The sequence below is a fragment of the Bos taurus genome, chromosome 1 (assembly GCF_002263795.3).
Source record: "Bos taurus isolate L1 Dominette 01449 registration number 42190680 breed Hereford chromosome 1, ARS-UCD2.0, whole genome shotgun sequence".
NCBI classification, from domain to species: Eukaryota; Metazoa; Chordata; class Mammalia; order Artiodactyla; family Bovidae; genus Bos; species Bos taurus.
The window spans coordinates 19386137-19410627 of record NC_037328.1 but is presented as its reverse complement, the minus strand read 5'-3'; the positions used below and the strand labels follow the sequence as shown (position 1 = coordinate 19410627).

The 24491-nt window shown below is 40.8% G+C and overlaps 1 long non-coding RNA gene across 1 annotated transcript in view; it reads left to right on the top strand.

The window, feature by feature from the left end:
• Positions 1-24491, top strand: part of LOC112447286 (uncharacterized) — a 95307-nt gene that overhangs the window by 6682 nt on the left and 64134 nt on the right. The gene's annotated exons all lie outside the window — the stretch shown is intronic.

Here is a 24491-nt window from a genome sequence, read left to right as displayed (position 1 = left end):
TCTGTTTTTTTTATTTTTTTTTTGCAGACATGTAAACACTCAATTCTCATAGGGCTGAGGTACCAAAAATGAATTGAAAAACAATACCCCTCACCAGATGTTTAGCATGTTATATAAAAATGGACATAATTCTAGGATGTTAAAATGCCTCAGAGCAACAGGGTAATATAATTTACTGGGTTTTTGATATGGGTGTGTAGCTTATGCTGAATTCACTGGGCTTTTTCAACTCTTTGTTTTGTGTTTAATTTAGAAGACCTAACTAAAATTAAGTGATGACTGTGTATTTGGGGTTTTCTGTGATAGTATGGGTTTTATTCAATTTTCTCATTTTTTAAGACAGGGAATTCATTAAACATGTAACTAAATATTTTTAAAATATTTTAGTTTCTGGGGTTATTCTTATATTTGTATTTATAAATTAAAAAAATAATAGCATCTAGGAGAGAGTTTTAAAAAGGGGGCTTCCCTGGTGGCTCAGATGGTAAAGGATCTGCCTGCAATGCTGGAGACCTGGGTTCAGTCCCTGGGTCAGGAAGATCCCCTGGAGAAGGGAATGGCAACCGACTCCAGTATTCTGGCCTGGAGAATCCCATGGACAGAGGAGCCTGGCAGGCCCCAGTGTGTGGGGTCACAAAGAGTCAGATACATGACTGAGCAACTTTCACTTTGACTTTCCAAGCCAGGAAGTACCATTCTTCTCTCTTTGTACTCTTTTCCATGGCATTTGAACTCATCATCTTAAGACTTTGGACACTGTTGATGAGAGAGAACTCCCTAATGAATAGTTCCAGCTCCAGATAGTTCTCTGAACTCTAGACTTTTGCATGTAACAGTTCAGTGAACATCTCCACTTGGAGTCTGATTGGCCTTTCATATATATATGTTCCAGGATGAACTCTTCTCTGCCCCTGGTCCCCAATCCCCCTCTAGACTTGCTCCTCCTGCATTGTTAGTCATCTCAGTACTACACTTCTACCCTTGCCTCAGGCCAGTGGTTTTGGAATCAACAATGACTCCTCTCTCGAAAGCATGTCATGGGCCATGTGCGTGTGCATGCATGCTTGGTCGTGTCTGACTCTTTGTGACCCTTGGGACTGCAGCCCACCAGACTCCTCTGTCCATGGGATTTTTCAGACAAGAATACCAGAGTGGGTTGCCATTTCTATGAACCAATCTTCTTGACTCATCCTTTGATTTTCTACTCTTTTTGAGCCACTCAGATGGCAGTTTTATATACTTCAGCCTGATGTACCCAGACTCTGAAGTCTTCTCTCTCTTACAGTTTCCCCAGGTTTATATTGTTGTGTCAACTACTACAGCATCTATCTAATTGGATTCTTACACAGGATAGTTCAAAGTGATCCTTTCACAACATAAGTTTGATTATGTTATGCCTGCCCCAGTCCCCCTCTGACTCCTCATTTCACCCACAGTAAAAGACAAAGGGCTTCCAATGGTCCACAAGGCCCACAGGAGCTGCCCTCATGTTTACCTTCTTCTAATCCATGCTTTTTAACACTTGCTTCATCTATTACGTTCCCCCTCATTTCTTTCTTTTTTTTTGAACTACGTAATTCTTTTTTTTTAATTATTTATTTATTTTATTTTGGTTTGCTAGGTCTTTTGTTGTGTTTGGGTTTTCTCTGGCTGCAGTGAGTGGGCACTACTCCTCACTGTTCTCATTTTGGTGGCTTCTTTTGTCGTGGAGCACAAACTCGAGGTGCACCGGCTTCAGTAGTTGCGGCACAGGGGCCCATTAGTTGTGACCCGAGGATCGTAGAGTGTGTGGGCTCAGGTAGTCGTGGTGCAGGGCCTTAGCAGCTCCACAGCATGTGGAATCTCCCTGGACCAGGGATCGAACCTGTGTGCTCTGCATTGGCAGGTGGATTCCCATCCACTATACCACCGAGGAAGTCCTCCCCCATCATTTCAATCCATTGTCGTGGTCTACGACTTTTCAATTGCTGCTTATGGCCCCAAAGGCCACAAATTGCCACAAATTTAGCAGCTTAAAACAATAAAAATTTATTATTTCACAATTTTGAAGGTCAGAAGTTGGGTTGGTTCAGCTGGTTTTTCTGGTTGTTAGAGACTTGGGCTTGATGTTTCTAGGACTAAGGTCTCTGTTTCCTTGCTGGCTGACAACCAAAGGCTGCTGTTAACTCCCTAAGGCCTCTCTCCTCACTCAGGGGACCTTACATGTCAGAGCCAGCAACATTGTGTGGTTGTATTCTCACACTAGGAATCTCTCTGGTTTCCTTTTCTGCCAAATCTCTCTTGCTGCAGCCAGAGGAAGTTTTCTGCTTTTAAGGACTCATGTAATTAGATGTATGTGGCGGGGGGTGGGGTGTGGGCCGGGGCCCTGCTTCCCAGGTGGCTCAGTGGTAAAGTACATGATTATATGGGACTCACCTGGATAAACCAGGATAGTCTATTTTAGGATCTCAAACTTCAATTCCATCTGCAGTGTTCCTTTGCCATATAATATAGCAAATTCACCCCAGTGGCTCAGTAGTAAAGAATCTGCCTGCAATGCAACAGATGCAGTTTCGATCCCCTGGGTCAGGAAGATCCCCTGGAGAAGGAAGGGCAACCCATTCCAGTATTATTGCTTGGGAAATTCCATGGACAGAGGAGCCTGGTGGGTGACAGTCCATAGGGTCACAAAGAATGGGACACAACTTAGCAAGTGAACAACAACACAGCAAATTTACAGGTTCTGGGAGTTAAGGCGTGGACCTCTTTGGGGAACTATCATTCTGTTTACACAGGGCCACTTGGATAAAAATGCCTCCATCTCATGGCTCATATACTTGCTGTCCTGTTACCTGGAACATTCCTCCTCAGATAACTACACAACTCATTCTATCACTTTGTCCAGATCTCTCAGTGAAAGATCTGTTATCACTATATCCTATCAGCTTCTCTGATCAGCCTTTAAAAGAAACCTCTCCTTACTCTTTTTTTCTCTTTAACCTGCTTTTTTTTTTTTTCCTTTGTCTCACCAGTACCTGACAAAAGAATATAACCATTAACTTCTCTGTTTTCTCCCTCGCTCAGCCACATCCTTTGAGATCAGGGACTTTGATTTATTTACCACTGGATTTCCACTTCCTACAGCAGTTCCTGGCACATGGTAAAATGTTCAATACATATTTGTTGTATTAATGAAAATCACTAAACAGACCCAGAGACCACTCCATTAATCATCTCTGAGAAAAATTAGTCAAGTAACTCTGAATTGGCCTACTAATAGAATAACGTAAAAAAAAAAAAATCTTGTTCATGAGAATATCATTAGTTTGCCAAAAGTCTTGCTGAAATCATTAGTGGCAACTTCCCTAGCATCTCCCCATCTATCATAAAAGGAAACAAGGAGCTTGGCATTTGTGTCCTTGGTGTACCTGAACTAGCTCAAAAATTTTATTCCCTTCCATTTCTAAGAGCTGACAAGCTTTTTAATAATCTGTTCTAAAATCTTGAAAGAGCTCAAGTCTGTAGTTTTCAGAATTCCCTTTTTTCCTTCTTTCAAAATCAGGATATCTCTCATTTGCAAATTCTTTAAAAAATTTTTTATTGTATTTATTTTTGGCTGCGCTGTGTCTTCACTGTGGCACAAGGGGCTCTTTGTTGCTGTGTGCAGACTCTTTCTTGTGGCACACTGGCCTCTCGTTGCGGTGGCTTCTCACGTTGCGGAGCACAGACTCTAGGCACATGCTCCGTAGTTGTGACTCAGCTGCAGACTCAGTTGCCTCGTGCAAATGGGATCCTAATTCCTGGGCCAGGGATCGAACCTATGCCCCGTGCATTATCAGGCAGATTCTTAAGCACTGACTCACCTGGGAAGTCCCTCATTTGAAAATTCTTGATACTTGTCTTAAATATTCGCTCAAGATGATTGACAGTGCACTCTCAATCTATCAATGGCTCTATAATTAGAGATATGAATCCCTTTAACATTACCATTTCTTCTTTTGCTTAACCCCCAACCATCCAATCCCCCTCCTCTGTGATGTTTCTTTTGTTTATTCTTAGTTAAGGTTGCTTTGCTTGGAGCAAAGAATCAGCACAAAATGAAACTTTAAGGTTTTGCTGTCTGTCTCCAGCTGCAGCTGAGCAAAGATCTGAACATTTTCTCTGCTGCTAAATCACTTCAGTCGTGTCTGACCCTGTGTGACCCATAGATGGCAGCCCACCAGGCTCCCCTATTCCTGGGATTCTCCAGGCAAGAACACTGGAGTGGGTTGCCATTTCCTTCTCCAATGCAGGAAAGTGAAAAGTGAAAGTGAAGTCGCTCAGTCCTGTCAGACTCTTAGCGACCCCATGGACTGCAGCCTACCAGGCTCATCTGTCCATGGGATTTTCCAGGCAGGAGTACTGGAGTGGGGTGCCATTGCCTTCTCTGGACTTAGCTAAACAGCTGCTTGAGAAGTTCTGACACATTCTGACAGTTAACCTTCCCCTCACCACTGTTCAGGGTTGCAGTGACTATCTTTTTTACTTGTAGCTGATCCACCAGACAGCACCTGGTGCAATCTCTTTGGTTTCCTATGGATTTTCTTCTTTCCTTTCCTCTTGGGTAATATTTATAATAATATGGGCAAAATATTTTAGTTTCCCCTTCTTCCTGAGCCATTTCCTAGTTTAGATCTGTGTCACTGCAAGTATACCTACACTTCTGAATTAAAACAGGTTTTTCAAAAAATATTTTTTTGGAACCAAGCACAAGCAAAATGTGCTGTATGCAGTGGAGCAGTTATTTTGTCAAGGTGTGCTCCCTGGACTACTGCATTAGAATCATGGGATAGGAAGGGGGCTGCTTATTACAATGTAGATTATCAACTGTGTGTGTGCTCAGTCATGTCTGACTCTTTGCTACCCTACGGACTATAACCCAGGCTCCTGGGCTCCTCTGTCCATGGGATTTTCCAGGCAGGAATACTGCAGTGGGTTGCCATTCCCTCCTTCAGGGGATCTTCCCAACCCAGGAATTGGACCCGAATCTCCTGCATTGGCAGGCAGATTCTTTATCCCCAAGCCACCTGGGAAGCCAGAACTGGAAAGAGGTGGATGGGAGGCTTGGTAATCATCATTTTAAACAAGTTTCTCGGGTTATACTCTTCAGAGTTTGAGAACTTCATTTGTCAAAGATACGCAGGAGCATAAATTATTGCTATTAAGGAGGTAATGCTATATTTAAGGTAAGGTATAAAAATAATATATGTCAAATGAATGGCCTAAAGAGTAAGTGCATTCACTTGAGTCAGCAAATCCAGCTATCAAGGATGGGGTGGGGGGTGTTCAGGTTGGCTTCATGAAAGACACATTTATTACTCATAAGAGATACTCAAGAATTGTTTGTAGAATTAATGACCGATCTGTCCTGAAAGGTGAAGAAACCATAACTTTTCTTTAATGGTGATCGAATTCCGGATCCTCTTGTTGTATATCATTTTTATGCAGATAAGGAAACTGAGTTTCAGAGAAGTTATTTGACAATTGCCCCATGTCACACAACATGGTAATATTGAAAAAGATTGAAACAGAGGTTTTCTAATTCCAGAATTTGGACTGGGATAAGAGTGAGGGGAAGGTTTTCTTGTCTCTTCTTGCTATTCTTTGGAACTCTGCATTCAGATGTTTATATCTTTCCTTTTCTCCTTTGCTTTTCACTTCTCTTCTTTTCACAGCTATTTGTAAGGCCTCCCCAGAGAGCCATTTTGCTTTTTTGCATTTCTTTTCCATGGGGATGGTCTTGATCCCTATCTCCTGTACAATGTCATGAACCTCTGTCCATAGTTCATCAGGCACTCTATCTATCAGATGTAGGCCCTTAAATCTATTTCTCACTTCCACTGTATAATCATAAGGGATTTGATTTAGGTCATACCTGAATGGTCTAGTGGTTTTCCCTACTTTCTTCAATTTAAGTCTGAATTTGGCAATAAGGAGTTCATGATCTGAGCCATAGTCAGCTCCCAGTCTTGTTTTTGTTGACTGTATAGAGCTTCTCCATCTTTGGCTGCAAAGAATACAATCAATCTGATTTTGGTGTTGACCATCTGGTGATGTCCATGTGTAGAGTCTTCTCTTGTGTTGTTGGAAGAGGGTGTTTGCTATGACCAGTGTGTTCTCTTGACAAAACTCTATTAGCCTTTGCCCTGCTTCATTCTGTATTCCAAGGCCAAATTTGCCTGTTACCCCAGGTGTTTCTTGACTTCCTACTTTTGCATTCCAGTCCCCGATAATGAAAAGGACATCTTTTTTGAGTGTTAGTTCTAAAAGGTCTTGTAGGTCTTCATAGAACTGTTCAACTTCAGTTTCTTCAGCCTTATTGGTTGGGGCATAGGCTTATGGCAGAAAGTGAAGAACTAAAAAGCCTCTTGATGAAAGTGAAAGAGGAGAGTTAAAAAGTTGGCTTAAAGCTCAACATTCAGAAAACGAAGATCATGGCATCTGGTCCCATCACTTCATGGGAAATAGATGGGGAAACAGTGTCAGAATTTATTTTTTTGGGCTCCACAATCACTGCAGATGGTGACTGCAGCCATGAAATTAAAAGACACTTACTCCTTGGAAGGAAAGTTATAACCAACCTAGATAGCATATTCAAAAGCAGAGACATTACTTTGGCAACAAAGGTCCATCTGGTCAAGGCTATGGTTTTTCCTGTGGTCATGTATGGATATGAGAGTTGGACTGTGAAGAAGGCTGAGCACCGAAGAATTGATGCTTTTGAACTGTGGTGTTGGAGAAGACTCTTGAGAGTCCCTTGGACTGCAAGGAGATCCAACCAGTCCATTGTGAAGGAGATCAGTCCTGGATGTTCTTTGGAAGGAATGATGCTAAAGCTGAAACTCCAGTACTTGGCCACCTCATGGGAAGAGTTGACTCATTGGAAAAGACCCTGATGCTGGGGGGGATTGGGGGCAGGAGGAGAAGGGGACAACAGAGGATGAGATGGCTGGATGGCATCACCGACTCGATGGACGTGAGTTTGAGTGAGCTCCGGGAGTTGGTGATGGACAGGGAGGCCTGGCATCCTGCGATTCATGGGGTCACAAAGAGTCGGACACGACTGAGTGACTAAACTGAACTGGATTGAACTGAAGAGTAAGGGGAAGGCATTCTGAGAGCTGGAGTAAATTTAGTTCAGTGTTTAGAGAGGAAGGGCAGAGGATTTGATTGAGAGTTTAATAGTGACAGACAAGCCTGAAAAGGTAGATTGGAACCAGATGGTGAGCAACTGTGAATACTAGAATAATGAATGTATCAATAGATAATGGATACCTGCTGAAAATTTTAGGATAAGGTAAAAGCAATTTATTAGGAAGATTTACCTGTAATTGCTACAAAAATGAGAAGGATGAAAGGCCAGGGTGTCACAGTGAGAAGGAGCCAGATTCATGGTCCATGATGAGAAAATTCAGACCCAGTTTGTTAGAAAATGGATGTGACCAAATTTAAAGAATGAATCAATAAGCCATGGAAACTAGTTAAATTCTGATCTACTTCAGTAGTTTCCTTCTTTTTCTAGTTGACTAACTTTTCAGTTGCAGTTTCTAAGAAGCTGCTGCTGCTGCTAAGTCACCTCAGTCGTGTCCGACTCTGTGCGACCCCGGAGACGGCAGCCCACCAGGCTCCCCCGTCCCTGAGATTCTCCAGGCAAGAACACTGGAGTGGGTTGCCATTTCCTCCTCCATTCTAAGAAGCTAGGGATTCACTTTTTGTCATTCCAATATAGGGCCCAACTTTTTTTTTTCCAAAAAAAAAATAAATAAATAAATCTTACACTTAGGAAACAATAAAAGCGCTGTTTTAAAATACCAATTCAGGGTATTCTCTGGCTGTCCAGTGGTTGGGATTCCATGCTTTCACTGATGAGGGTCCAGGTTCAATCCCTGGTGGGAGAACCAGGATCCTGCAGGTAGCATGGCATAGCCAATAAAAGAAAGAAAAAGGAAAAAAAAAAAAAAGCCAAGTCATTCAGTAAACTTTTAAAAGAAGCATCTCTTTGTTTGGCACTGTACCAGTTCTGGGTGCTTAGAAATACATGATTTATGGTCTCTGTATTAGTCAGAGTTCTCCACAGGATCAGAACCAATAGGGTGTGTGTATGTGTGTGTGTAAATAAAGATTTATTTTAAGGAACCAGCTCATGCAATCATGGAGACAGAGAGGTCCCAAGATCTTTGGAATGAATCAGCAAGCTGGAGCCCCAACTGTATTTCTAGTTCCATGGTTAGCAGACTGGAGACCCAGTAAGTCTCCAAATATTCAATTTGAGTCTAAAGACAGAAAAAAGCTGATGTTGGAGTTCAAAAGCAGGAATCCTCTGTGACTTAGGGGAGGGTCAACATTTTTGTTCCATTCTGGTCTTGAAATGATTGAATAAAGCCCACCCACATTATGGAAGATAATCTGGTTTGCTCAGTCTACTGATTTAAATGTTAATCTCATTCAAAAACACCCGCACAGAAATACCCAGAATAACATTTAATCAAATCATTGGTCATTTGGTGGCCCAGTCAAAGTGAAAGTGAAATTGCTCAGTTGTGTCTTTGCGACCCCATGGACTACGAGAATTTTTCAGGCAAGAGAACAGGAGTGGGTTGCCATTTCCTTCCCAGTCAAGTGGCCACATAAAATTAACCATCATGGCTGCTGTCTTCAAGGAGGTTATACTTTTTTGGGAGAAGACAGACAAGTAAAATAATAACACACCATTTTAATGCTCCAATATATGTACTTTAAAAGTACTATGACAACAAAGGGAGAAGGATGAATTTTGCCTATAGAGAAAGAGAAAAATCAATGAAGTTTTAGGACAAATAGGAAAACACCTGGACAGACCATTTTGTTCATGGATATCAGGCTTTCTGAGCACAGCAGTGTTAACCCACAATACTCAAAATTGTCCCGGGTGGGAAATAAATGCACATTTGAAGTTTGGATGTAGCCAGGAGATTAAGAGCTAGATTCCAGGAAGAAATCAAGGCAACCACAAAATGTATTGAGCTAGTTCTTAAATGGAGAAAAAGCTCCAGTGAAAATTTCTAAGATTCAGGATTAATGAGAAGTTCTAAGAACAGGAATATATCATTTTTTACATTTAAATTAAAAAATTGCATGAAATTTAAACACATACAAAAGAGACTAGCACAGCAAAGTTCCCTATCCATCAAGATTTAACAGTTATTAAGATTTTCCCATACTCAATCTGTTTTCTTTCTTTGCTGAATATTTGATAACAAAGCTCAGAAATGCTGTCATTTCAATTACATATACTTCAAAAAAGTGTCTCTAAAAATATGGACATTTTATAAACCTTAGCAACTTTTAAAAAGACAATGCAATTTTGACATCTAACAAAATTAATAGTAATTCTTTAATATCATCTGAATATTGTCAAACATCCAGTTCATATTAAAATGTTCTGTTGTCTCAAATATTCCATTTGAATGCACTGACTCATGAATCTTTTTTATCTAGGGAGGACCCACTTCTTTTTCTTTTTCTTTGTTTTTCATGCTATTGTCATATTGAAGAAATTCAGTCTGTTGTCATTTAAAATATCCCACATGCTGAGTTTGTTCCAATATTTATGTATAATTTATTCACTATATTTTTCTGCAATATAATCCTCTATCTTTTGCTCTGTGTGTGTGTGTGTTAGTTGCTCAGTCATGTCTGACTCTTTGCAACCCCTCGGACTGTAACCCGCCAGGCTTCTCTATTTATGAGATTCTCCAGGCAAGAATACTGGAGTGGATTGCCATTCCCTTCTCCAGAGGATTTCCCCAACCCAGGGATCGAACCAGGCAGGGTCTCCTGCATTGCAGGCAGATCCTTTACTGTTTGAGCTACAGGGAAAGCTTTTGCTCTGTACCTTCAGTCATTTCTACTCCCCGCTCTGCTTTAAGTCAGAGGTTCTTATGGGAGCAGTAGACTTGGAGAGATGCTTTCCAAAGGAGGATAGTGGATCATGGAAAAGGGAATGCCTGAGTAGAAAGTGATATGGCAAAAAGACAAAGGAGGGACTTTCCTGGTGGGCCAGTGGCTAAGACTCCGCTCTCCCAGTGCAGGGGGCCTGAGTTCGATCCCTGCTCAGGGAACTAGATCCCACATGCCACAATTAAGAGTTCACATGCAACAACCAAAATATCCAGAATGCCACAACTAAGTCCTGGCACACTCAAATAAGTAATAAATAAATAAGGATAAATATCAAAATAGAAAGAAGACAAAGGAAGCAGAAATGGAAAGAGAGAGAGATGATGAAGAGAAACATAAAGCCTTGCCACAGCTCCCCTACACCTATCAAAGAAAGTAAATGAAATTTGAGGCAATAGAGACATCAAGTATAGATATTAAGATAATTATAAAAAGATCACTATTACAGAAGGAGGATGATATAAATCTGAATAGTAAAATGTGTTAAGTCTACTAAATAGATTACTGTTACTGCTACATTGGCATTGTGGGCTCTTTCAGTTCAGTTCAGTTCAGTTCAGTCGCTCAGTCGTGTCTGACTCTTTGTGACCCCATGAATCGCAGCACGCCAGGCCTCCCTGTCCATCACGAACTCCCGGAGTTCGGTCAGACTCACATCCATTGAGTTGGTGATGCCATCCAGCCATCTCATCCTCTGTCATCCCCTTGTCCTCCTGCCCCCAATCCCTTCCAGTATCAGAGTCTTTTCCAATGAGTCAACTCTTCCCATGAGGTGGCCAAAGTACTGGAGTTTCAGCTTTAGCATCATTCCTTCCAAAAACACCCAGGGCTGATCTCCTTCAGAATGGACTGGTTGGATCTCCTTGCAGTCCAAGGGACTCTCAAGAGTCTTCTCCAACACCACAGTTCAAAAGCATCAATTCTTCAGCACTCACTTTTCTTCACAGTCCAACTCTCGCATCCATACATGACTACTGGAAAAAGCATAGCCTTGACTAGATGGACCTTTGTTGCCAAAGTAATGTCTCTGCTTTTCAATATGCTGTCTAGGTTGGTCATAACTTTCCTTCCAAGGAATAAGTGTCTTTTAATTTCATGGCTGCAGTCACCATCTGCAGTGATTTTGGAGCCCCAAAAGATAAAGTCTGACACTATTTCCACTGTTTCCCCATCTATTTGCCATGAAGCGATAGGCCCAGATGCCATGATCTTCGTTTTCTGAATGTTGAGCTTTAAGCCAACTTTTTCCCTCTCCTCTTTCACTTTCATCAAGAGGCTTTTTAGGTCCTCTTCATCTTCTGCCATAAGGGTGGTGTTATCTGCATATCTGAGGTTATTAATGTTTCTCCCGGCAATCTTGATTCCAGCTTGTGCTTCTTCCAGCCCAGCGTTTCTCATGATGTACTCTGCGTATAAGTTAAATAAGCAGGGTGTGGGTTCTTTGCTGAAATATACAGCTACAATTTTTTCTTAAGGAAAGATTATGACACTTATTGTAGAATAATGTAGAATTCAGTAGTAAATGGTTTAGTATAGCTTTACAGTTTGTAGCTTTTATAGTCTTAGACTATAAAATAAAAAAGTTGGACTGAAAATATCTTGCTCTTACCCAGTTTCATCACCCCACTGCTTTCCACACTCTTTTGCTTTTTGTTGGCCAGAACACTCCTTCATTTTAAGCCAAGTATTTGAAAGTGTCATGCAAAAGTTCTCCTGCAGCCAGGCAGCAGCTGACTTTATTTTTACTCAAGTGTGAGATAGCACTCACAGATGTCAGCTTGTATTCTTTTGTAATGAAATAACCTTTGTGAATTCCAAATACACTAAAACACTGCCAGAATTATTTAGAAACTTAGTGTACAGTGATCAATGCAGACTCCAGCAACACCTCAAATATATCAAACATCCATTCTCATAGAGACCAGATGAGATCAACATGGCAGGCATAACAAGTTTAGCTTTTTTATAAAAATTCACTCACTATCATTTTCATTTTATACATTTCTCTATAGACTGTCATTTTATACATTTCTCTACATTGCTTCCATTTAAGATAGAGTGAAGCTGAAGACATTTATTTGTTCTGCCTATTAAGATGACAGTGATATTTCACACTATTGAAAAAACATCTGAATTTGGAAACTTTTCAACAGGAAGAAGCAAACATGTTTGAGAATTTGTGTATAAATAACTATTTACTTATTTATTTCCAGTTTCATTACCACATAGTAAGAGATTTGGAATGGACCATTTGAAGTTGACAAAATTCACACATCTCTTCAAGGGTGAGGGGTTTTGCAGTCTGTAGGGTAAAATTGGGGCCTGAGTTTAAAAGTCTGTGAAATACAAAGTTTAGGGGTTCAGAGGGAAATCTAAGAGAATACAACACAAGTTAAGAGCCTTAGGAAAGATCAAGGATGGGAAGAAATATAAAAACAACAGATAAAGAGAGCAAACAGAATAACAGAGTTGCATATTGGTGTGGAGGCTCAGCTAAAAGAAGATTAAGACATACTGGTCAAGGTTTCCCAAGGGTGATATTTAGGAGACACAAGCCAAGTTGGCAACTTCATTGGTCATTAGTGGTTTCACTTCTATTTAAAACTAAAGGAAGAGACTTGGATCAAAGCCCATGCCAGGAGGTATGAAGGGTTTGAAGGAGGGAGTTTAGATTCTGGTTAGAGCTACAGTTAAGATGGTCCCAAGGTTTAAGTCTAATTCTTTAAAACTGTGCTAAGGTAATTGTATATCACGAGACCAAATCTGGAATTTTCCTTAACTATATGAAGTTTGTATCTCAGAATAGCCTCACACATAGTAGTAAAGATTAGCAATTTGGGACTTCCCTGGTGGTCTAGTACCTAAGTCTCCATATTCCCAATGTAGGGGGCCTGAGTTTGATCCTTGGTCAGGGAACTAGATCCCACATGCAGTATCTAAGACACCTCGCAGCCACAATAAATAAATGCATATATATATATATATATATGTATATATATTTTTTTTTTTTAAAGATTAGTAGGGCTTTTGGATGAAAAGTTCTCTTCTGGGATAATGTGAACAGAACAGGAAGGAAAATTTCTAAAGGTCATGAACCCAGGAGTATGATCTTCAGAAGAGAGATTTCACTTCTCTTAAAATCTACACGGACTTCCCTGGTGGCTCAGATGGTAAAGAATCTGCCTTCAGTGCAAGAGACCTGGGTTCAGTCCCTGGGTGGGAAAGATCCCCTGGAGAAGGGAATGGCAACCCACTCCAGTATTCTTGCCTGGAGAATTCCATGGACAGAGGAGCCTGATGGACTATTGTCCATGAGGTCACAAAGAGCCGGATATGACTGAGCAACTAAGCACAAAACTTAATGTAATGGAGGAGCCCTATATGGGACCTGCCATCTGGGAACTGCCTAGGGCAGAATAAGATAGGGGGTACCTCATTCTAACATAGCAAAAAGACAAAGTCATTTTAAGACTTTGAAAAATTTTGCTCATGTTGCACATCTTTTTAAAATTCTGGCTTTTTATTAATACAGTAAAAAGAGAGAACCTAAATAGGGCTCTTTTCAAACTAAGATCCTAATAGGCACAGTAACTCTTCCAGTAAGTCAAAGATCAGAAATACCAGAGGGAAGGACTAGTGGCTAAGACTAGTCCACTGGCTAAGACTCTGAATTCCCAATGCAGGTGGCCTGGGTGCTATCCCTGGTCAGGGAACCAGATCCCACAGGCCACAACTAAGAGTTTGCTTGCAGCCACTAAAAAATCCTGTGTGTCCCAATTAAGACCCAGCACAGCCAAATAAATAAATATTTTTTAAAATATCAGAGGAAGCTTTTCAGATATAGCTAGAGAAAAGTCAGTTGGTGAATTGAACTATTTATTGGTATTTAGCATCTTGAAATTTTTTGGTTCACTCATGTATCCTCCAATACTCTAGTTTTCTCTAGAAATCAGTAAAGAGAAATAACAGTGGTATTCCAGGCACGTAATGTGTCAAAGATGGAGGACTATAGAAAGAAGAAAAAATAAGACCCATAATCAATGATTCTGCTGCTGCTGCTGCTGCTAAGTTGCTTCAGTCGTGTCTGACTCGTAACGACCCCATGGACTGCAGCCTACCAGGCTCCTCCGTCCATGGGATTTTCCAGGCAAGAGTACTGGAGTGGGGTGCCATTGCCTTCTCCAATGATGAAAACATGCTAAATGTCTTCTTTACTATTTCTGGGTGGTGAAAGGGAAAACCATTTCATAGCCTCTGATTCCTTGAACACAACCACAGCAATCTCCAGAGTAATATTCTGCAATAAAAGTATGTAAATTACAAGGAATTGGAGCCTATGGAGACAATATGAATAGAAATTAACTCAAAAACACAGAAAGGCTTAAATAGAAATTTTAGCATAGATCTGGAAAAAGGCTCTTAGAAATTATTTCCTTTAGTAGCTTCCTTTATAAAAAATGTTTATTTTATATTGAAGTATAGTTGAGTAACAGTATTGTGTGAGTTTCAAGTGTACAGCAAAGCAATTCAGTTACACATACATCTATTCTTTTTCGAATTCCTTTTCCATTTTGGTTATTAAAGAGTATGAGCAGAGTTCCCTGTGCTATATATTAGGTCCTTGTTGGTTATGCATTGTAAATATAGCAGTGTGTACATGTCAATCCCAAACTCCCAAGCTATTCCTCATTCCCCACCTTTCCCCTCTGGTAGCCATAAGTCCTTTCTCTAAGTCTGTGAGTCTATTTTGTAAATAAATTTGTTTGTATCATTTTTTTAAAGAGTTCACACAGAAGCGATATCATATATTTATCTTTGTCTGACTTACTTCACTTAGCACGGAAATCTCCAGGTCCATCCATGTTGCTCCAAATGCCATTATTTCTTTGTTTTTCATGGAGTAGCCTCCTTTTAAAAATATCCAGACTCTGATCCAGAGGAGTAAAGTGACCTGCCCAAGGTCGGATAAGTGATAAACCCAGTATTAAAATTTTAGGTCAGCAGATTCCCAGATTAGTGCATTTTCTGGAGCTTTCTGAAAACTGATATTATTATTCTTTGCTGTATTAAAGCATAATTAATAAGCATCAAATATTTATAAAATATCTTCTGTGTCATAGTACACTATCTTTTTATTTATCAGTAAGTTTACTACTGTATTAATTTATTTAGTAAATTAGATTTTTCTCTCTGCTCATCATATACTTCACTTACCACACTTCCACCCCATCCCATTTCCCTTTCACCTGGCTGAAGGATGGAGTTATTTGTAAATAAAATAACTTGTTTCTTCCTTTCCAGTCTGTTTGTTTTTATTCCTTTATTATCTTAGAGCCTTCAGTGAAATGGTGGGAGTGGACATCTTTGCCTTGTTCCCCATCTTAGGAAGGATGTGTTCAGTCTTTCATCATTTATATAACACTAGCTATAGGATTTTCATATATGCCTCTTATCAGGTTGAGGAAGTTCCTTTCTGTTTTTCTGAAGTAATATGCAGACTGCAATAGTAATTGCCAGGTTGGCACAATTTTGAGTAACTAAAACATTATATCTCAATTATGTTTTTTTAACCTTGATGTACATCATCTTTTCAATAAGATTTTCATCAGTAATGAGAGCTGAGTCAGTTGCGGCTCCTTTCTTGCCTTGGACAGAAAACTCAACGTTGGCTGAAGTGAAAAGGAGAGGTTATTTGATCATGTGACCAAAAGGCACTGGGACTTTTGGTGTCCCTAGGTCCAATTCCTCTTGCCCAGGCTCTCTGCTCTTCTCTCTGACACAATTCTTAGATATCTTCTCGTGATGTTAAAAGGGCTTCAGGACTCTGTCATCCTATGGACTGCAGCCTGCCAGGCTCCTCTGTCCACAGGGATTCTCCAGGCAAGAATACTGATGTGGGTTGCCATGCCCCTCTCCAGGGAATCTTCCCCTGACTCAGGAATCTTATCAGGGTCTCCTGCATTGCAGATGGATTCTTTACCAGCTGAGCTACCAGGGAAGCCCAACAGCACTTACATTTCCACTTTTAATCTTCACAACTGCCAAAGAGAAAGGTTCTATAGTTTTCCTCACTTTGTAGATGAGGAAACTTAAAGATTTTGAGAGGTTTAGTAATTTGCCCAAATACAGACAGTAAATGGCAGAACCAGGAATCCAACTAGGCTGGCTACAGACCTGGAAGGTTTTATTACTATGTTAAACTTATTTAGTATTATTTAAATAAGGGCTTCCCTGGTGACTCAGATGGTAAAGAACCTGCCTGCAATGCAGGAGATGCAAGAGATACGGTTTCGATTCTGGGTCAGGAAGATCCCCTGGAGAAGGGAATGGCTACCTACTCCAATATTCTTCCCTGGAAAATTCCATGGACAAGGAATTCTTCCTGGGAGGCTACAGTCCAGGGGATCACTAAAGAGTCAGACATAACTGAGCAACTTTCACTTTCAATTATTATTTATTAATTTTTTTCAAAGAGTGCATGCTGATTCTCAACCTAAATGAAATTATAACAAATTAGTAAAGTAGACATGAGTAAAGGTTTCTTCTACTAATTAAAATTAGAGTACTAATTAACCAAAGATATAAATGATACTTTTAGTCTCCAAAATTTGCTTTATGTTCTTTTTCTTCCAAAGGCTGGCCTTGGTAATAAATTCTTTGAATCAAATATACCCCAAGATGTTCTTTGAAATGATCTTATCAAATGTCTCATAAACCATTGGTGGTTCCTTGCTATGGACTGAATGTTTAAGCTAAGTCATTTCAGTCGTGTCCGACTCTGTGCAACCCCATAGACGGCAACCCACCAGGCTCTGCCGTCCCTGGGATTCTCCAGGCAAGAACACTGGAGTGGGTCGTCCTCTCCAAATCAGATGTTGAAGCCTGAATCCCGAGTGTGATGGAATTGGATGTGGGGCCTTTGGGAGGTAACTAGGTCATGAAGGTAGGGCCCTTATGAATGAGATTAGTGCCCTTAGAACAACAGACCTGAGAAGGGTCATTGCTTTCTCTCTCTGCCATGTAAAGACACAGCAAGAACATGACCATCTACAAACCAGAAAGTGGGCTCTCACCAGACTCCAAATCTATCGGCGTTGATCTTGGACATTTCAAGAAATAAATTTCTCTTGCTTACAATCAAACAAACAACAAAGAAGGGGTCTAAGCAGCCCCAAGACCTTATATTTTCTCAGCCTTTAGGCCTCTAGAATACAGTGACTGACTGTCCAGAAGTTTCATCAAAAGTCTTACTATATTCTCAGCCTGAGTTGGGTTGCTTGCCCATTTTGGAATGAATTTGGCCTGGCCTGGGGAATATGATGAGCTGATTGGTTCTGGACCATGTAGAGTGTACCACCTGGAGTTGGGGTGGGGCCAGCATCAACAAAACTGTGTGGTCTGAGATTGGCAGAGGTATTTCCCTGATGAGAAATAGGGATGTGGTTAACAAACTTGGAATGGATTACGAATAGCCAGAATCAGTAATAGTCCACTGTATTAATATTTATTCAGCATATAATATATGCATATAAACTCCTCCTCAAAATAACCCTGTAGCAATGATTGTTATTCCAACTTCCCAAATAAGGAGACTGAAGTGCAGAGGTGTCACAAAGATCCAAATTCATATGGTCAAATTGTCCCACTTCAAGACTGAGCAATTAAGTCCTCTGCCTGACTGCCTCTCAGTTAACTCACTGCCACGATCACGTGTAATCTTCTCAGGGTCAAGAAATAAAAGAACACAAGGCAAATCTAGCCAGAGAACCCACAGAAGGAAAGAAGTATTTTTATAAAACATACGTAAAGGAGATACATTATGACTATATGAAATATTTTAATAGTTTTTCTTTTTAATACACTTTATTTTTTAAACACTATTTTTTAGAGCAGTTTTAAGTTCACAGAAAAATTGACTGGAAAGTACACAGATTCCCCATGTACTCCCAGCCTCCCAAGTATCAACATCCCCCACAAAAGTGGTACAACTGTGGCAATCAATGAACCTAAAATGACACGTTATCACCCAAAGTTCCTGGCTTACAATTGGGTTCACTTGCGGTTTTGGCAAGTGTATCCATCATTACACTATTATACACGATGGTTTCAGTGCCCTAAAATTCCTAGGCAGAGCACATTTCTGGGACTGGTTCCAGGACCAATACCAAAATTTGCAGATGCTCAAGTCCGTTATATAAAATGGTATAACTATTTGCATGTAATACTTTACTTTTCCCTATTCTTTAAGTCATCTCTAGATTACTTATAATACCTAATACAATGCACATGCTATGTAAATACTTTCTGGCACAGCAATCTCAAGTTTTGCTTTTGGGAATTTTTTGGCATTTTTTTCAAATTTTTTTTATCCATGATTGGTTGAATCCACAAATGTGGAACCCATGGTTATGGAGGGCTAGTTTTACTGTCCAAAAGACAATATCAGTTCAGTTCAGTCTCTCAGTCATGTGTGACTCTTTGCGACCCAAGGGACTGCAGCACACCAGGCTTCCCCGTCTTTTACCATCTCCCTGAGCTTGCTCAGATGCATGTCCATTGAGTCAGTGATGCCATCCAACCATCTCATCCTCTGTTGTCCCCTTCTCCTTCAATCTTTCCCAGCATCAGGGTCTTTTCAAATGAGTCAACTCTTCACATCAGGAGGCCAAAGTATTGGAGTTTCAGCTTCAGCATCAGTCCTTGCAATGAAAATTCAGAGTTGATTTCCTTTAGGATGAACTGGCTTGATCTCCTTGCAGTCCAAGGGACTCTCAAGTGTCTTCTCCAACACCACAGTTCCAAAGCATCAGCTCTTCGGTGCTCAGCCTTCTTTATGGTCCAACTCTCACATCCATACATGACCACTGGAAAAACCATAGATTTTACTAGACGGACCTTTGTCGGCAAACTAATGTCTCTGCTTTTTAATGTACTGTCTAGGTTTGTCATAGTTTTTCTTCCAAGGAGCAAGTATCTTTTAATTTCATGGCTGCAGTCACCATCTGCAGTGATTTTGGAGCCCAAGAAAAGAAAGTCTCTCACTGTTTCTGTTGTTTCCCCATCTAATTGCCATGAAGTGATGGGACCAGATGCCATGATTTTCGTTTTTTGAATGTTGAGTTTTAAGCCAGCTGTTTCACTCTCCTCTTTCTCCTTCTCCAAGAGGCTTTTTAGTTCTTCTTCGCTTTCTGCTGCATATCTTAGGTTATTGATATTTCTCCTGGAAATCTTGATTTCAGCTTCAACTTCATCCAGTATGGCACTTCGCATAGGATACTCTGCATATAAGTTAAATAAGCAGGTGACAATTGACAATATACAGCCTTGATGTACTCCTTTCCCAATTTGGAAACAGTCCATTGTTCCATGTCCAGTTCTAGCTGTTGCTTCTTGACCTGTATACAGGTTTCTCAGGAGGCAGATATGGTGGTCTGGTATTCCCATCTCTTGAAGAATTTTCCAGTTTGTTGAGATCCACATGGTCAAAAGCTTTAGTGTATTCAGTGAAACAGAAGTAGATGTTTTTCTGAAATGCTCTTGCCTTTTCTATGATCCAGCAGATGTTGGCAATTTGATCTCTGGTTCCTCTGCCTTTTCTAAATCCAGCTTGAACATCTGGAAGTTCACGGTTCACATACTCTTGAAGCCTGGCTTGGAGAATTTAGACATTACTTTGCTAGCGTGTGAGATGAGTGCAATTGTGCAATAGTATGAACATTCTTTGGCATTGCCTTTCTTTGGGATTGGAATGTAAACTGATCTTTTCCACCTCTTTTTTTTGTTGTTGTTTTCCACCTCTTTAGAGGGCCTTTAAATAGGTAATTAGCTAAGACAGTATGTTAGTTCTGAGTTAGTCCCCAAGAAGGGTTCTTCTGCCAGGTGTCGGGGGTTCCAGCCAGTAGAACAAATTTGGCTCAAAGCAAAGGAAAGCTTTGCTCTCTGATTAGAAAATGGAGAGGTGGGAGCCTGCTCTAGAGCAAACAAGCTCCTTGTTTGCTTTATAGGGATCAGTGGGCAGGGCTCGCTTTATAAGGATCCCTGTCAGCTGGGAGGGAAGGGGGCGGAGTTCTCTCAAGGCAGGCATAGCTGTGCTGCTCTGGCTCTGGGTTCCAGTGCTGGGCTCAGCTAACAGCACTGCTGTCATCTTGAATTGCTGTGTTGCGTGTGGCTTCTGCACACAGTATGAGGTGTTGGTGCAGCAGTTTCTCACCAAGATCTCTGGTCCGAAGGGTCACATGCAAGGCCTCTGCATACGACACTGTATGAGCAGGCACCAAGACTAGCACCAAGGAAGAAAAAGGTTAGACTACTTTATTACCTAGATTCTATTTTTATTTCCTGAAAACTGTTAATGGATTTCACTGGTGGTAGTTATATAGCAACATTTATTTTTTTACTCATTTATTTTTATTTGTCCCTGTAAATGAAGCTTCATAGCTGCAGAAAACTTATCAATTTAGTCACTGCTGTATCTCTGTGTCTAGTCCTGTGCCTGATGTTTCATCATAACCGGAAGAGCTGGATACTATTATCCTTCTCACTTCACTGATAGGAATTGAAGTCCAAGGCCCATAGGTGGTAAACGACACAGCCAGGCCTGGAACCCAAGGGCTTAGACTCCAGAAACGATGCTCTGATTTACTGTGCTCTAAATGATTTGGTAAAAGAGGAGACGCGTGCACTAATTTGGCCTGCTCCAGGTGATAGGGAAGGACTTTGTTAGTGCTAAGGCCTTTTGAGTAGGGCCTTGAGTGTTGAGGACCACTTTCTAGCATGGTGATGGGAAGAAGGATATTGCAGGTGGTGGAGAAAATGACCAGGGTTCTTGGTCTTTCTCAATCAATAGAAATCGACTAGAGGCCAGATAAGAAATTCAGGCAAGGCTTTACTGGGGCCCCTGCTGCAGCAGGTGGGAGCAAGAACAAACAAGGAGTTCCCTTGCTCACTCGCCCACTGAGGGGGCCAAACTCATTCCTTACATGGGGTGAGGGTAGGAGTGTGTCCAGGCTTCAGGCTGGAGGAGTATCTCAGGTGGTTTGCCCTTCCCTCTGGTGGTGTCGAGGGGCTTCCCTGACTCAGATGATAAAGAATATACCTGCAATGTGGGAGACCTGGGTTCGATCCCTGGGTTGGGAAGATCCCCTGGAGAAGGAAATGACTACCCACTCCAGTATTCTTGCCTGGTGAATTCCAGACAGAAGAGCCTGGCAGTCTACAGTCCATGGGATCCCAAAGAGTCAGACACGACTGAACAACTTTGACTTTCACTTCACTGGTGGTGTTGAGTGCAGGGGTCAGGCACAGTACCCTTCTTTTGCTCCTGACACTCAGTTTTTGCTCCAGGCTCTTTAGAAGTGGCAGTTGGGTTTTTCGGTCTCTTTGTATCTTTTGTACAGAATTTGCACCAACTGGGCATGCATGCAGTTATTTTTAGTCCCATACAGTTTCTTTAAATTTTGTTGCTGAAGGAGAGGTGTGTCCAGATGCAAGCATTGCAGCAAAGGGTGCCTGGTTCCAACCTGTCTCAGTGGGAAGAGTGTGAACAAAACCAGGATTGGGAAAGCACCGGAACATTCTTCGAATAGTGAGTAATTGTAGAATAGGGTGTGGGGGAGTTAAAATTGGAAAGGTGGGTCGCATCATTCTGTAGAGAGTTAGAAGACATCAACATTATTTCATTTTGTTTGTTAAGAGGAGGCGCTATCTGTATTTCAGGAAGAGACAGCTGCACAGGATAAGTGTAAGAAGGCAGCTGTTGGTTTTGAACAAATCACATAAATACTTAGAATCCTATTTTACTTATTTGTAAAATGGAAATATAAATACCTTGTTCATAGTTTTTCATTTTTATTTTTCTCGGGAGGTTAAATAGGATTATCTTATGCAATTACCCTATAAACTTTAGTTTATACAGTACACAAAGGTTAGTGAAGATTTTCATCATATGGTCCCTGACTGAAGAAAGTGTAGAAGTTAGCAGGTGGGCAGTAGCAGAGATCTGAGTGAAAAATGACCAGAGTCTATAAGATGATAAGATAATTAGACACTATTGTCTAACAAGATTAAGTTTAAATGAGTTTATGTTTGTAAAGCTCTTAGAAGAATACCTGGCTCATAAGTCACCATAAGTGATTATCTTTCTATCATTCTGTGTTTTTTAAGTAATAGGAAGGCAAAAGATGTTTAAGGGATGGAACCAATTACGATTATATGCTTTATTGTGTGAAGGTCTGTTGCAGAGAAAATGGAATCAGAAATAACAGCAATAAAAACTTATAACCTCAGGTGCCTAGGGGAGTGTTCATTAATTGTTATAAGGAAGAAAGAACAGAGAAGAGATGAAGACTTCCTTTGAACATGGTACATTGTCCATTAAAAATTCATAGTGGATGTTCGAAAGCTCTGAAAATGGGGGCATGGTGTAAAGGATGGAATGAACTCATGGTCAGAGGAATAAATTGGGGGATTTTTGTTTAGAATGGTTACTTGGAGTTTGGGATCATATCAAGAATAGAATGAACAAAGGTTAGAGAGAAAGGCCAAGGGCAGAAATGTAGAGCAATGCTTCTAAAGCTTTACCATGTATATAAATCACCTGGGCATTTTATTGAACTACAGATTCTGCCTCGATAGTCTAAAGTGGGGCCCGAGATGTTCACCTGACAAGCTCCCAGGATGCAGCAGTATTGCTAGTCCATGGGCACAGCCTGAGGTACTGAGATGAGGTCAGAAAATTGAGAGCCAGAAGAGACAGAAGCAGAGAGAAAGAAAGGGAGAGAGAGGGAGCAAAAATAAAATTATTGAGAATGCAGTTCTGCAATGCCATGCAAAAAAGGGGAAAGAAAGTTTCAAAGTAAAAGAGTGCTCCTTAGTGCAAGGACAATAAATGAGGCTAAATTTTGACAAGTAATCCAGCATATGTAAATAAGAGCATGGTTTCAGCAGGTAAATGCTGGAAGTCACATTACAAGGAAGAGGTAGAAACACTAAGAGTGATTTTAAACCATCTAATAGAAAAGTTAAACAGAGAAAGAAAAATTGAGGAGTGATAGTAGCTTTAATGCAGCTGTAATTGTAAGGGAAGCATTACTTTAAAGATGAGGAAAACTCCTAAGTAGGCTTAGAGAAAAGAGGCAGTAGAGAAGAAATGCTTGACTGGAGAAAGAGAAGAAGACTGAATATGTATCAGAGGGAAAGAATGGGGAGCGGGGAAGAGGTTAAATCTAATCACAGGCAGAAGTTAGACATGGAAAGAGAACAGATGAAAATATAGAGATGGTTTCAGGCAGAGGAGAGACTAGGGGAATAGATAACATTAATATCAGATGGTTTAATCTATGAGGGGATACAGAGCTAAGGCAAGTGAAAAGATTTGGAGCAGACTCTGTGACTGGCCTGACAAGGAACAAAAAGAGGGGAGTAAGGATGGCCAAGCAAAATGAGCACACACTGAGGTTAGATCGCATGAATGTGTAGTGTGGGCCAACGGGCACCATTCATCAATGTTCTTAAGCAATGCACAGCAACAGTGCACTGTGGCACAGAAGAGGTGTGGGCTTCCACAGGTGGTGGCAGCTGGACATGTGGGTCCATGTGAAGAATGTGTTCATTGTGGTCACATTTTGGTATTTTTAATTTTTGCCTCGAGGTTAGGTAAAGAGCCAGGTGAAGCTGAGAGAGAGGACGGAATCATGAGTCAAAGCAACTTGATGCATGGGGGATGAGTACTAGACTCAGAGCCAGGAGACTGGGTTTCCTACCTTGCCTTCACTTTCCAGATAGCAGACCTTGGATAATCTCCCTTAGCTTTTTATCTTTACAAAGGTGTTGAAGTAAATTAGCCCTCAACCTCGGCTATACATAGAATTGCCTGGGGAAGTTTCAGAGATCCCTATCTTAGAATAATTCAGTCAGATTAGGAGGTGTGTCTTAGGTATCTGTTGTTGTGGTTTGTTTGCTTGTTTTTAAAGCATGTCAGGTAACTTTTCCTCCCAGCTCTGTTAAGACAGAGCTGCTTCCCTGGTGGCTCAGCTGGTAAAGAATCTGCGTGCAATGTGGGAGATCTGGGTTTGATCCCTATGTTGGGAAGATCCCCTGGAGAAGGAATCGGTTACCCACTCCAGTATTGTGGTCTGGAGAATTCCATGGACTGTATAGTCCATGGGGTTGCAAACAGTGGCATGACTGAGTGACTTTAACTTCACTCTTAAGATGTAATTGACATAGAGCATGTATAAGTTTAAGGTGTATAAAGGATGATTTGATAAACATATATATTGTGTAATGATTACCATGTTTGTTAATAAGATCAGTAAATATATCTGTCATCTCACATAGCTACCCTTTCTTTTTTTTTTTTGTATTTGGTAAGAACTGTTAAGTTCTCTTAGCAACTTGCATGTATACAATGCAGTATTGTTAACTATAGTTGCCATGCTGGACATTAGATTCCAAAACTTATTCACCCTATAACTGGAAAGTTTGTGTCTTTGACCAGCTTCACCCGTTTGCACCCCCAACCTCCACCCCTGGCA